The 15,020-nt window shown below is 40.9% G+C and overlaps 1 protein-coding gene across 19 annotated transcripts in view; it reads left to right on the plus strand.

Moving 5' to 3' along the window:
• The first annotated feature begins 1,289 nt into the window (after window positions 1-1,289).
• Window positions 1,290-15,020, plus strand: part of kcnc3a (potassium voltage-gated channel, Shaw-related subfamily, member 3a) — a 109,883-nt gene continuing 96,152 nt past the window's right edge. For 15 of the 19 annotated variants that reach the window (XR_005131432.1, XR_005131433.1, XR_005131436.1 and 12 more), the window contains exon 1: window positions 1,290-2,093. The gene's annotated coding sequence lies outside the window, so the exon portion shown is untranslated. The remainder of the gene's footprint in view (window positions 2,094-15,020) is intronic. The other 4 variants (XM_037544932.1, XM_037544933.1, XM_037544934.1 and 1 more) reach the window with 4 other exon arrangements.

Below are 15,020 nucleotides of genomic sequence, written 5' to 3' on the forward strand. Positions count from 1 at the left end.
TGAAATAGTCTCTGGGAGTATGTCATTTCCCTGTGTTTTTGCCACTGGTGTGTGTGTGTGTGTGTGTGTGTGTGTGTGTGTGTGTGTGTGTGTGTGTGTGTGTGGTAGGGTGGATTGGAGTGCACAAAGAGAACAGTAAGCTCTACAACCTTAGTGCAATTTGAATTATTTGCAACCCACATGAAACTAAAATTTACTTGAGTTGCATACTGTAAAACATCCTGCAACTCGCACGCTACAGAAAAAGAGGGAAATGAGTTTAAACAGCTGTTATTAAGCTGTTATATTGTTGACACAGCTAGTTACAGAAACACTAGGTTTGCGAAAAGCCTTGCATGTGACTTTATCGCGTGATGCATTACTGGCTTTCAATAGGCTGTAGCATGAAACGTCTTACATAAAGTTGAGATGCTTGCAGCTGAGTTTCAAATTAGTTGCAGGACCGTTTACATTATGCATCTCAAGTGCAATTTCATGTCGATTTCAAACAACTAAAATTGGGTGCAAGTTTACCATGTAAAGGCAGCCTAACAGCCGTTAAATCAGTTTCTGGTAACAAAGTTCATTTTTTGTGCTGGTCTGAGTGGATCAGACACAGCAGTGCTGCTGGAGTTATTAAACACCCCAGTGTCACTGCTGGACTGATAATAGTCCACCAACCAGAAATATCCAGCCAACAGGGTCCTGTGGACAGCGTCCTGTGACCACTGATGAAGGACTGGAGGATGACCGACACAAACTGTGCAACAACAGATGAGCCATCATCTCAGACTTGTTAGGAGTGACTAATAGAGCGGACAGTGAGTGGACAAAACCTCCAGCAGCACTGCCGTGTCTGATCCTCTCGCACCAGCGCAACACATACTAACACATTACCATGACATCAGTGTCACTGAAGTGCTGAGAATGACCCACCACCCAAATAATACCTGCTCTGTGGTGGTCCTGACCATTGAATGCGCCTATATGGTAAGTGGAGCTGATAAAGTGGTTTTTGGGACGGTTAACGAGACATTTTTTTATTACATTATTAAGCCTCATTTTTCTTTAGCTGCTCTCGAGCAATCCAGAGGCTTTTGAAATTAGCCCACTAGCCAATCAGCGCAAGAAGAGGGACATGAATTAGCCAATCTAAGAGCCGAATTCCTCCAGCCAATCCTGATTCGCGGGAGAGGGCGGGGGTTTGCCGGAATACAGGTGGGGGGAAAAATAACGCGGGGGGGAGGGGGAGAGAGAGAGAGAGAGAGAGAGAGAGAGAGAGAGAGAGAGAGAGAGAGAGAGCGCAGTAGATGAGCAGGGCGACACTGCGCGAAAAAAAACAACAAATTTAACTTAAACACGAGGGAAGAGGACGCCACTGGTTAGCTTCAGCTTCAGCTTTCAGGGACTAATTAAGCCGCACACACCCCGTGTCGTTAACTCTGTGTGGTCGACACACATAAGCAGGTGGCAGATTTATTATTACTGCTATTATTATTTTGAAGCTCATTGTCTGTTTGGGAAGTCCGGGAGCACGCGAATCTCAGGCGTGAGAGAGAGAGAGAGAGAGAGAGAGAGAGAGAGAGGGAGGGTGGATGGATGGATAGGTCTCGTGCGGTTCAGGGAAGACAGACAAAAACAGGACCTAATTGAAAGCAGGGGATCAAGGGTGAAGAAGCAGCCTTGGTTTTTGTGTAGCAATTGCAGAGGTAACTTAATAAGAAGAGGAGCAGTGCATTGAGGAGGAAACCCAGAGAATGTGTGAGCTGTCAGGGGCGAGCGCGAGCCTGAGCACGAGCATGAGGGCAGGCTACTCGAGCATGGAGGAGGAGAAGTCAGTTCTGAGGAGCGCTGCAGCACAGAAAGCTTTTAGTGCGGTGCTTTATTATTAAAGAGGCTTAAGAGCGTCCAGCGAAAGAACGAGCAGGCAGGCAGGCAAGGCAGGTCGGCCTCCACACCGCGGACTCCAGCCCTCCAGTGAGAAACTAGCCAAATTCACACGTAGTTTCTGTATGTTTAGTGTGCGTGTGTGTATGTCTATGTGTGTGTGTGTTCGTTAGCACGCACACACACTCCATACACAACGAAAGCCAGCCAGAGCCCAGAGCGAGTGAGTAAGTACTTCATAGGTGTTGTGGTGTGCCGTGCTGTGTGGATTTGTGTTGGTGTCGTGGTCTTTTTTGTGCACATCTCCCATCTCCCTTCTCCTCTACACGTCTGATAAAAATAATGATGATGATGATGATGATAATAGTGCGCATTCAGGCTCAACAAGTAGGTGCACACCTGTGACTTCACCTGTCCCTCCCACTGTGCCTATGGGTTTAGAAATAGAAATAGAAGTAAAAAAAAAACAGACGGAAAGCAAAGCTAACGTGGCTAAAATAGACTTCTTAGTCGAATTTTCCGTTCCACCTTAAATGTTGCAGCAGTTACGTTCTGGAGCCTGAGGTGCCATAATGTAACTGCTGCACCATTTAAGGTGGAACGGAAAATTCGACTGAGAAGCTGATTTCAGCCTCATATAAAGCAAAGCTAGACACAACAGGGCAGTCTGTCAGATACTAGACTTTTGGCTTACACAAATACACTGAAAGCTTCAGTAGCATACAGCTAGCCTTTCTGTTTGTTTTCCTTGTGCACCCTATAACCCCGTCCCCCCTCCCTTTTCCGCCCCCCCCCCCCCCCCCCCCCCCCCAAGTTATACTTTACTTGCTTTCTGAGTGACCAGATTTGTGTAAAATTCTTTAAAGATGACTTTGTCCCCTTGTCCAGTCACCAGTCCCTTTATTTTGTAAGTCTACTCTAGACCATTTTAAAGGAATTATTATTATTATATATTATTATAAAGCAGCCTGTACTTAGCCAGTGGGCATACCCTGGTTGTCTTCTATTATAAATGTGTTTCAGGTTTTCTAAGTATGTCAGAATAACTGTCCATAGCAGGTGACCTATGCTACCGATGCAGCAGCGATGCTGGGGAATTCCTTTAGTGTTCCACAAGTCTCTCAATAAGCTGCATAACTTGATCGCAAAGTGAGGATTGGGCTTGAATTATCTGGATACCTGAGACTTCCTGCCTCTCTACACACTTACATGTACACTCTTTCTCTTAACTGTGCTTTGCTTGATTTATCAACACCTCCACCACACTAGGTTTTCTCCTTTAACCCCACGTCGTCTCTCTCCACCTTGTCCTTTCCCTCTTCTCTTTGGTGCCCCCACCTCACTTCGTCCTGTCTCTATTCCCCTGCTAAGAATAGTTTCCATCAAGTTCAGATGTGATTTGGCTTAACACAATTATATCCCATCTCTCTACCTTCTCTCCCTGGCTTCATTCCCTGAGTGCTTAATGGGAAACTATAAAGGGATGGTAATTAACCGGAGAGGGCACTTTTATTAATTAGGTTTTAACGAGAGATGGAGCTTGGGGGGGCAGGTGAGGAGGAGGAGGAGGGGGCATAAAACTATCTTAAGAATACTGTTAGTTCTAGATATGCGTAGCGACACTGGTCTTAAAGCTGTCACACGTGCTTGCAAGAAACATAGCCAATAAGTCTATTTCTTTTCTTATTAGGACCCATTGTTTTTAAAACGCCCCTCTTTTCACTCTCATGTCTCTTATCTATGCTTAAGGGTTTGGGATTGGACAGGCCTTCATATTTTTTGGCCTTGAGGTCAAAGTCCTACAGATGACCTTCAGGCTGTATGTTGTTGTTGTTTTTTTTTTAAATACGATTGGTTGTAATGGTATTTGGTTACTTTTCCTCCCTCGTTTGATCGTTCCCTTCTGTTATTTTGGAGGAGGGTTAATTAGAGCAGCTTACATGAGTGTTGGGGTTCATGCAAAAAAGAGGGATAGAGAGTGCAGCAAGCGTGCCAAGCGTGATCCCATTCAGGCCTTCTTAGTAGGATATTTAAACTGTTGAAAGCGCAATATAGACTTGCTTATATGCACGTACTGAAGCTGGATGTAGAGCTTAAAATCATCAGAAGCATCATAAGCCGTCCACACTGAGGCAAGAAGGAAAGAAAAGGGGGGGGGACTGCAGCATTTTGGGGGTTGTAGTTGCCTTATTTGCCCTCTAGGTGGCCCTTGAGCACCACTGAGTGTAAACTGCAGTGGGGTACACAGGAGAAAAAAGCAGGAGAACCAACACTGCACCACAGAGGGACAGACAAGGGGAGGGAGGAGGGGGATATGGCTTGATGCAGCCATGCCTCAGCACACCGGCTAGCCAGAGAGTCTGAAAGCAGATAGGAAAAGGGGGAGAAATGCTAGATTTTCCTGCGTCTCCTTACCGTCCTTTGCTTTTTGCCCAGTGACTCGGGCATATAAGTATGCAGATATCTTCTAATGAATGAGTTCTGATATTTTAAGGTGCAGCCAGTGCTGACACTGGTTCAGTTGTGCTCACACTGCTTGTATCATCTCCAGAGAAAAGCATTAACTAATAAAATGGGACACCCTGAAGCAGCAGTACATAAGTGTAAGGTCACCATGTCCAATGCCAAACATAATTTAGAGGGGTATGAAACCACCCAACATTGGGCTGTGGAGTAGTGGGACTGCCTTCTCTGGTGAGATGGATAGGGCTGGTTATAGTTAAAAATAGATATTGATACTCAAAAGATGTAATTCAGTTTTGTCAATTTTCCACTCTATCCCTTAAAAACAAAGAGGCTGCTTTTTACTGTGCCTTTAAGGCTGACATATTTAAATGAGCTTTGTTCCAATTGGCTGTTCTGTATTGTGCCTCATTGTCAGACTAAAACAGTCCTTATAACTTCAGTTTGAGTGGGTGGAGCTAAACTGTTATAGGCTGAATAGACGTGTGTGTGTGTGTGTTTGTTGGTCTTCGTGACATCACAAAAACAATGATTTCAGAACAAACTGTTTATATATACACCAATCAGGCATAACTTTATGAGCACCTCTTTGTTTCTGCACTCATTGTCCACTTTATCAGCTCCTCTGACCATATAGGAGCACTTTGTAATTCTACAATTACAGACTGTAGTCCATCTGTTGCTCTGCATACTTTGTTAGCTCCCTTTTACTGTGATCTTTAGTGGTCAGGACCCCCATGGACCCTCACAGAGCAGGAGGTACTATTTGGGTGGTGGATCATTCTCAGCACTGTAGTGACACTGATGTGGTGGTGGCGTGTTAGTGTGTGTTGTGCTGGTCTGAGTGCATCAGACACAGCAGTGCTGCTGGACTGAGAATAGTCCACCAACCAAAATATCCAGCCAACAGCGTCCTCTGGGCAGCGTCCTGTGACCACTGATGAAGGACTAGAGGATGACCAACACACACTGCAACGGCAGATGAGCTATCACACACTAACACACCACTAACACAGTCCAGCAGCACTGCTGTGTCTGATGCACTCAGACCAGCACAACACACACTAACACGCCACCACCACATCATTGTTACTGCAGTTCTGAGAATGATCCACCACCCAAGTAGTACCTGCTCTGTGAGGGTCCATGGGGTCCTGATCACTGAAGAACAGGTAAAAGGGGACTAACAAAATATCAGAGAAACAGATGGACTACAGTCTGTAATTGTAGAACTACAAAGTGCAACTATACAGTAAGTGGAGCTGATAAAATGGACAATGAGAGTAGAAACAAGGAGGTGATAGAGTACAATATGTCTTGAAACTATCTATTCTGTGTTGCATTACATTATATTCTACAAAAAGCTATTTTATTTCAATAAAAAGTGATTTTTCCATTATATGAACCCTTGAAATGCAAACTGAAAGTAGGTGTGGCTTAATCCAGGAACGAGAGTGAGGTGCTGGAAGTGGGCAGGTTTACTGACCAGAACAGGTTAGAGGCTATTTAGAAACGCAGGTGTTAATGACTCGCATACAGAAGGAATTTAAGACACCCAATCAGCAGGCTAGAATTTTGAAAGCATATCTACTGGCTCACCAACGCCAAGACCGACAGCTTAGGTATTAAAATTCGGTATTGATTGGCTATAGTACTATAGTACTACTGAGGCACTTCAGTTGATATTGAATTTCAACACCAGGGCTAGTGATAGAGCTCCGATTGGCTTTGGGATGAGTTGAAGTGGCAGTTGTGACCAAGAACTAGTCATGTAATATCAGTGCAATGCTCTTGGGGCTGATTGCAAGCAAATCCTCACGCCAGTGTTCCAACATCTAGTGTAAAGCCTTTCAAGAGGAGTAGATGCTGTTACTGCAGCAAAGGGGGACACACTCAATATATAATATGATATATCCCCATGTTGATATCCTTCATTTCAGAAGAAATGCTGGAAATCTTTGGACATACTGTATCTCACCGTCTTTCTACACGTAGTTTCTCAGCCGGTGTCCCAGTCCTCCACTGCCACGTTCATTTTTCCAGGCAACCCCCCACCCCAACGCACTTGGAGTACTCCTGCTTACACGCACACACTTAACAATGATTTCCTTTTATCTGTGGGAGTTGTTTTTGCTCACTCAGCACACCTAATAATCTATCACTGTCTGTCTCTCCTCCAACTGCTCCCTCGCTCTCTTCTTTTGCATCTTCTCTCTGTTTCTGTTTTCCTCCCTCCCCCCTTCCTTTCTGTTTACCTCATTTTCTGCAATAATCCTATCGCATTTACACATCCTGCTGACTCCTGTTCGCCTTTTCGTCTTTTCTTGGCTTCCCTTCCCTTCTCTTTTGTTATTGACCTGTCTCAGAGCAGTGTTCCTGATGATGCTCTATCTTACCCCCCTTTGCTCTTGGTACTCCGAGTGTAATCCGTCCCTCTCTGTGTTTTTAGCACAGTAGCCTACATTTCATTACCCTCCATTTCCACACATTCACATTTGACTCAGGATGATTTAGCATTATACATTTGTGCTTCATTGCAAAAGGGACTAGATTTGTGCTAGGCTCGGCTAATTTACATGACCACAATTGACTGTAGGCTTCACAAATGCTGGTCTGAGTATTGTGGTTAAGTCTTAATAGGCAATTGTTTATTTCCCTGTTTTTTTTTTCACATTTACATCCTAATATTCACCGCTTTTCCCAGTGTATCATCCAGTTTCCTCCTCGGTAAATGAATCCCAGTAAATGGAGGTGAAGGAATGGAAATGTTTGGACTTGGATTTAAAAAAATTAAATCATTAAATCATTAAATGCCAAACAGTACGACATACAGCCACTTTTGAATCTGAATATGGAGCATGTGCTGTTGTTACCGAAAAAGTCCTCAAAAATCCATTGTTTTATGTAATAAATGCATTTTTTTTCTCTAAATGTTTCATAGTGGAACACCTAGACCATTAGCTATGGACCACCTGAGAGAGCTGTATCGGGACTGATAGGAAGTCAATGCCACAGTCTCTTATTCAACTACAGTACATCTGGGAGTTGGGAGTCTTGCCCAATTACTGAAAGTCAAAATGCTTGGAGTCGACTATTCGATTCTGTTTTCAGTGTAATTGGCTTGGTGGACATTTTGACACAGCTGTGAACTTACAGCAGCTACTCACCAGCTGTTGTAAGTGTAAAATATGGTCAGAAAAATGTACCTCTAAAGTGCACCGCCCTGCTTACAGGAGACCAAACTCTTCATTTGATTCATCATTAGAGTTGCGATAAATAACAGTTAGAAATGATAGATGAAATTAAAACAGTATTTTCACAGCACTGAAAATAGGAGAACACTGAAGTTGGCTTCTTATTATTTTTCTTTCCACCTTAAATGGTGCTGCAGTTACATTCTGGCAACTGCTGTTTAAGGTAGAACGGACATTTGGATAAGAAGCTAACTTCAGCCCTAATGAAAAGAACAGAACATAACATCCAACTGAACTACTGCTACTGTAATGTTTTTTTCCTAGTACGTTGTTTCCCTCCTCCTGTAGCCTGCTTAAGCTCGAGCTCCCTTCAGCATAATGTGGAACAGACTATCTGATGGGGAAAATGTGTTCAAACAATATAATTGTTTAAGCTAGCTGACATATATACAGTATAGGTATGCTAGGTGTAATCTGAGTTTTCACCATGTCTTTATAATCTGTAGCTGTTCAAAACATTGGATAACCCATTTAGGATGGTTTCAGCTCTGCTGTATCCGTTTATCAAACGCTCTGGTGTCATTTTGGTTATAATTAAGTGGAGTCGACTCCCATCAGTTCAAGCTGCTGAAGTCGAGAAGCTGAGTCGACTCTAGAGAATCCAGAGTTGCGCGTCACTTCCTTTCCGCTGCAGGGTCGAACTATTCTGAGCATGGAGGGTAACTGTTCCAGTGGCGTTTCCACATTGGCACAGGTCGACACAGAACACTTAAACCAGCTCAGCACAGTTTTTTCAACGTGTTCAAGGCCACGAAACTGTTTGGTGGGATGACAACAACATAGCTATTCACTATTAGCCTAGCTTGCATGCTGCCAGCTCTTTTACACATGAAAGTTTACAAAATAATAGGTCAAATCTGAGGAAGCCACGTCAAACAGCTGGTGTTAGATGGTGTTGAGTGCGCTCTACTATCCCTCACTTGACAGCGCTCGTGTGTTCATTGGATCTGGTCACATGGATCAAGAAAACCGACTACATGCAGTAAAGTTGAAGTTGCAGCAGTTTTATTAGCGGAGCTCCGGGAGCTTAGTCTGAAATTCACAAAGTCTGCCAGAAAAACTCAAACTCCGGGTGTGCAGAAATACATTTTATAATCAAAACCCCCTCCCATATGCGTGGGAGGACAACCAAGTCTGAGCCACAACAGTTTTGCTCTTAACGCCCCCCCCCCCGACTCATGGAATTATCTTTCTAACTTTGCCTTCGTTGTCACCTTCCTGTGTCTCTGACTAGCCTTTTTAATTTATACATCTGCATGCCGTGGTTTCAGTGTGGTTCTCTCTCTCACTTCCCTCCAGTCTGTTTCCTGTACAGACGCTGAACATAATTTTTTTAGAAACTTTTAGAACAAAATGTTATAGAGCAAAAGGTTACATGAGGACCCTATGTGCAGCTATGCACGTACACACTTGAGCGAAGCGGGCCTACTCTAATATGCTGGTCCCTATAAGCATATTCAGTATACTATTACCTAGGAGTAAATAATGCTAAACAGGAGTAAATAATGCTACACTAGAGTAAATAATGCAAAACAATTTTGATATTTCCACAATGGACTGAAAGTTAAACCTGTACTGTGGTGTTTGGAGCCGTTATCCACCCTCCTCTCATTAGTTAGCTAATGAGACTCAACCACTCATTTAGCAGTAGAACAGATGAAAAAGTAAATGTAACTGGTCTTATGAGTCTGCACCAGCGTCGAGTGGTGCAGTACGGCCCTGGGAACCATTTGGCTCAGTGGGAAATGGTTTGGTTCATTTACTGGAGGGCATGCGTTTGGGATCTATGTTTATCTAGAAAAAGAAGAGCAGTTTAGCATTAGCTATGGATCATTTTATTCCTTATCCTAAATATCTCACAGTAATAATGAGTAATAATGAGTGTACTACATGGCATGAATTACCAATACTCAGATGTTGAAACTGCATTTTCTTGATTGAAATATTGATATTTTTGCTGTTCTAAATCACAAAAACACAACCACAAATGCTTAATAACCTTTACTCCACAATAGCATTTTAAATGTGTGGTTAGTTGTCACCAGATCACAGATACTTAGTCAGTTTATCTAGCAGTGCTAGCCTGTGAAATTCTACCGTCTGTTTCTAGTAACGGTCGCAAGAGTCAGAGCTGCTTTTTATTTCCCACCTGTATTACGACAAGAGATTGGTGGGCCCCTTGTGAGTTTACACTACTAGCCAATCCCAACACCGGTTGGCGGACTACGGGTGGGAAAATGACGCTACCGAGCTGTAAAAAAGTTGTTAGAGCGATGCTAAACTCAAATGGTAACTCGGTCTTTTTTTGTTAAAACTGCTATTTTATGACCTTGGCTATTGTGTAACAACACAGTGAAGCTTTGAAGGTTCATAGAGTTACAAGGATTATTTTAAATTCAGTAATAGTATCACAGAAGTAATATAAAATGTAAAAGTATCAGTCAGATAAGCTAGTTAACTATCTAGTTAGCTACAAGTTTGAGTTAAAAAAAAAAGAGAATCGTTTCTGGTTTTTCTTACTTCTTAGTACATCTAATATTGAAGACACCAGCAAAGCTGTTATAATTTGTTTCTTTCTTTTGGGATTGTTTTGGTCTTAAATTTAAATCAAGTGCTGCCATGTAAGCCAGCAACAGCAGAGCAGCCCAGAGGAGAACCAACACAATGGATTTAGAAACTAGTGTCAAAGGGGAATACCACCACTTTTTCAAAATTTCTAAATGATTCAGTCTTTGAGGAGTAATTCAGAGTGGTTTCATGTGGAGTGGTTCAGTGTAGAGGCACAGATTTCATCACAGTTTTGATGATAGAAACAGGTCAATGTCTACAACACAAATAGCCATTTTATTTGTTATCCAAAACCACCAGTGAACCTACACGTGTCTTCTGAGCTTTTACATGGAACATTTATCGTAAAATAGTGATAAATCTGACTATTTTATGACAAATGGACTAGTTTGCTACACCGTACTGTGTTTACCCCTCTGCCATGAATGGATTAAAATAAACTGATTAAAGCAGACATTAAGCCAAAACTTCACAATAACATCATGAACCATCATGTCAGACATCAGGCAGCTTTTATCTAATTGTTTCATCCAATAACCGTCTATCAGAAGCAATTATCTGTCTCAGACATCTGGTTCCTGTTACCACCACTGTAATTAATTGTCTCTTTGCATTTAACACCAAACCACTCTTTATTACTTTGATTACATCTCAACCATTTATTTTGTAGTTTTTGAAAAATTGGTTTCCCTTTAAAGGGAAGGCACATTTAAAAACAAGATCTGACCTAAATGGGTACCAGCATAGCTTGCGGTTCTAGTTTGTTCTTTCACTTACTTAAGAGAATGTAATTAATATCGCGAGTAATGACCTAGTTAATATGCTTAGTTATCTTAATGCTGGTTATTACTACTAGCTAAAATATAGTGGGCTTTTCAGCACTTGCATATTCACACAAAGTGTTCTAGAAGGTGGTGCTTAGCTTATATTTTTCTGTCAAGTGTAAAAATACTTCTCAAAGTGATGCTTTCAGGTCAGCTCAACTATATAGTAACTGGTTACATGGCATTTCTCCAGTTGACACAACTTGAGGACACCTGAGTTCACACAAGTCAAACTTCTTAGTTGAGTCAAAAGTTCTCTTAATTTTTAGTTCTGCATCTAAATTAGGTAGAACAAATTTCTGACCTCATCTTTCCCACTAGCTAGGACTCTTTCCAGCGCACAATATTATCAGACATTTTTTCCTCTTGGGTATGCACTTACAGATGGCTATGGCATCGCTTGAATCCAAACTCACAACCTCCTGTTGGGATCATGGCTCAGTCTGTTGCTCCACTCAGGAACATGTGAAGCACCTCAGATTTTGTGACCACAAATGTTTAATACACTGAAGAAAATATCTGCTGTTTTAACTTTGAAGGATGGCATCGTCTCATGTGGTGCCGCTGTCTAATACTTCATCCCAACATCATCAGATCGTGAGTTTAACTCCCAGTAATGCTACTGCTGTTTATATCTGTAAGCTCAAGAGGAAAACATGTCAGATGGGACTATGTGATGGAAGGAGTGCCATCTAGTTGAGTGAAAATGCTAATTATATTTTGTTTGTCTAATTTGGATGCAGCACTCGAAACAATAGCTGGGAGAATTTTTGACTCAACAAAGAAGGTTGAGTTGGCTGAACTCTGGTGTCCTGAAGTTGAGTCAGTTTATGAAAAGCCATTTCATCAGTTACTTTATACATTTAAGTCAAGCAGACTTCTCATTTTAACAATGCTGAAAGATTAATTGTTTTAATAACGAAAGTGCAATTTTTGAATGGTAGTTTTAATTATTTATATTATTCGCAGTTGTTTTAAGAAGTTTTAAATGGAGAAATGTAACCTTATCCTTAAAAATCGCAGTTAGACATTTTCCACATATCGTTTAGCCCTAGAAGTAGGATAGACATTGCTAGCACTGGTGTAGGCTCCTCTTACGAGATTGCCTGAGCACGCTTACTGATGCAAAAGACACATTTATGATACTTAAAACATATATATAAAAAAAAGCTTGCAATAAAATATAATCTTTTATTCAATGTTTTTGCACCATGCGTGAAGGATTGGGTGTGACTGAACGCCTTGAAGGATTTGCCAGAAACGAAAGACGTATCTCTCGGCTGTAATTGCAAGAGCCTCCAAAAGAAGTTGGCCTTCAGTGACGTAACATTCGAGAACCGCAGCTTTTTCCAGCTGTATCCTTGGTTTTGAGGTGCGGCTAATGGTGGTGTTAGCTTCTTCACCAGCTTTTGTCACCTTAGAGAACATTTAATAGTAATAGTAATGAAGTGATTATTATATGAATATTATATGAATAACTGTTCTACTATGCATTCTGGTGTACATGTTGGTTATATAATAATGTTTGGTGACTTTATATTCACCTGGAAGGATTTGCTAAACTGGCTTCAGCTTCAAGTAAGTTCGGTAAAGTGACCAGATGTCATGATGACGAAATGAGAAGCGATAAGTTACTATTAAAGTACTGTGTTTCTGGCTGGATGTAATGCAAGTGCAGACTTATTTTTGGAATGTATAAAACAGTCAAATGAACTTCTTTTAAACTCTCCTTAAATAAATAGAAACGTGCAAAATTGCAAAAGCACCATCTTCTATTCTGCAAAATAATTTAATATGAAATGTTAAACTCGGCTCACGTCAGAACTGCACATTTTTTGTCAAATGAAGGGCTGAGAAACAGTGTTACCTCAACAGCTTTTTCCACAAAGACTACAACACCAAATAAATCATCTGTATTTAATTTGCTATCTAGGCACATAAGCACAAATACATATTTTTGTTTAATATAATGAAAAAACATGGCCTGTCGACATCACCTATGCAGGCTGGGTCTACCCACACTTTGATTGGTTGTAGAGAACTGTGTGTCTCACATGGGGGTATCAAGTATCAAGGAAGTCTACTGTTTGAACGGAGAATAATGAAAATTCTCTCTTCATCTCAGAAAATAAGGTGTATGTTTTGGAATTTCAATGGCTTTTTCAAGGTGGCTGTTGACTTTTTTGCTGGACCAAATTACAAAATAAAATTATTTTTTTTTTTAGATTTCATGTTCTCCTCTCCTCATAAACCACAGTGTCTCATTTTTACTTCTCTCCCAGTTTTTTTTTCTTTTATTGTTTAATGGCTGATGATAGCTTGCCTCAACTTTCTATGATTGGTCCCAAAATACAAACTGTCCAAATAAGTGTTTTTACATTGGAGGTGAAGCGATGGTTCAGTTGGATCTACACTGAGCCAGCCTGTGTGGGTTGGACCAAATTTGGGTCCTTGTGGTCCTTTGTGTTTTTAAACACATGCTATTTCGTTTCGGACCAAACTGAAAAGTCCAAAGGTCCGGAGCAAACAAGGTGTGTGAAAGCACCCTAAACGTATGAACAAATAGAAATACTTAGTTAAAGTATAGATACTTGTGATTACATGTACAACCTGTCCACCACTGCCTCTGATGTTAGTACTGCATCCTTTGCCATTAACATTCTACCATATAATGAAAGTGATGGAGTGCTTTCTGTCTACACGGGGGAAAAAAAGAATCAGCCAGTCTTGTTACTTCACTTGGTGCCTTCTTCTCCCAGTGGTTTTCTTGCTAGGTTCCTGTGACAATTTGCAGGCGCTTAATGAAGCAAGAGCCCTGGGAGGCTACACCAGTGGCAATTCAGGAAGGAGAGAGACTAGAGGAATGCTGAGTGAATGAATATGAGAAAACAAGGAGACACTAAGCAGAAAACAAGCATATTGCTGAAGCTAAACATTAGAGGGGTGGATACAGATGAGATCAAGAGGAAACATTGCATTTTAGAGCCCTGACACACCAAGTTGGCTGTTGGGCACAGGCCATTATTGAGGCTGACTGGCTTCTGTAGTTGTTGCGTGTTATGTGTCTCTGACTCTAGTTGACTCTTTATTTATTATTCACTACACTATTTTTTTCTCAAGTGTACAATCTATATTCTTTCTGTGCAATAATTCTTAAGATGTGCAACATTATATAACTCTATAAGCTATTCAGAAATGTGCAATAACTAACTGCTACCTCAGTTGTCTATTGTCTGTTTAGAATATATTTTTATAGTCCTTTTCTTTATATCTACGATTTTTATACTATTTTTCTTAAATCTGCGCTTTATATTTTAGCCTTCTGTTTAATTGTTTTGTGTGTAGAAAGTGCCGTTGGATTGCTGCTCAATTTCGTTGTACACTGTGCACTGACAATAAAGGCATCTTATCTTATCATCTTTAGCCTTGTTTTGGTGGATTGAGCACGTTGTTGGAGATGAGAGAGAGTTCTCTAATTGGCTGTTCAGATATAAACACACAAGCGCAACATAAAGCGTGTGATGATCATTAATTTCATGGACTTTTGAATTTTTTGGTCATATAATTAGAAACATGTCTTAGTTGTCTGTTTAATTTATGAATATTCACCTTACAAATAGCCTTTTTATCCAAACTGTTACAATATTACTCATTTCCATGAGCCACTTTGAGATTGTTTGCGCTAAGCTAATTGTGGTGAGATTTTTTGGTATGTTTTAGTTTAAACTGGGACATTTAAGGCATGTAAGACATTCTTTACTTTGTATGGTGCCGGTTTATGGTGAGCATTGAAACTTAAATTTGACTCTGAATATTACTGGAGAAGCCTGTTTGCCTGCTAGCTCTCTATAAGACCTGGTAGCCTAGACTAGGCCTGTCATAATTGTTACATAATCCCCTAATCACAGTTATTTGAGATGATCAGTTATTTGAGATGCTTGCTAGCCTATTATTTAACCTGACTGCAATTGTTTCCCACATTATTAGATTCCACAATTAAATTAAGCCATGAAAAAATAGGGAAATAAATTCAAATAATAGAAAG

The sequence above is a fragment of the Pygocentrus nattereri genome, chromosome 14 (genome assembly GCF_015220715.1).
Source record: "Pygocentrus nattereri isolate fPygNat1 chromosome 14, fPygNat1.pri, whole genome shotgun sequence".
Lineage (NCBI taxonomy): Eukaryota > Metazoa > Chordata > Actinopteri > Characiformes > Serrasalmidae > Pygocentrus > Pygocentrus nattereri.